At 47.4% G+C, this 268-nt stretch overlaps 1 protein-coding gene across 1 annotated transcript in view; it reads right to left on the minus strand.

Moving 5' to 3' along the window:
• Positions 1-268, minus strand: part of LOC107572000 (lysyl oxidase homolog 4) — a 26,482-nt gene that overhangs the window by 10,332 nt on the left and 15,882 nt on the right. The window lies entirely within an intron of this gene.

A 268-nucleotide genomic window follows, 5' to 3' on the forward strand; every position in this document is an offset into this window, starting at 1 on the left:
CTTTAAAATTCGAACACATTATTTTCTATGAGTGTAGCACACCGGCGGCGTCTGTCCGCGGCGCCCAGCTACGTTGTGTTATACTTGTAAGAATTGTTCTAGACCAGCGGTTCTCAATCTCAGTCCTCGCGTACCCGCTCTGCATGTTTTGCACGTCTCTCTTTGTTAACACACCTGATTCAGATAATCTCGTTAGAAGTGAGCTCCGTGCATGAACTGTGTTCAGATTAACATGCTCCCTACACAGTGTCCATTGCTCCCTACTCCC

This window comes from Sinocyclocheilus grahami, unplaced genomic scaffold, assembly GCF_001515645.1.
Source record: "Sinocyclocheilus grahami isolate Dianchi unplaced genomic scaffold, SAMN03320097.WGS_v1.1 scaffold1679.1, whole genome shotgun sequence".
Lineage (NCBI taxonomy): Eukaryota > Metazoa > Chordata > Actinopteri > Cypriniformes > Cyprinidae > Sinocyclocheilus > Sinocyclocheilus grahami.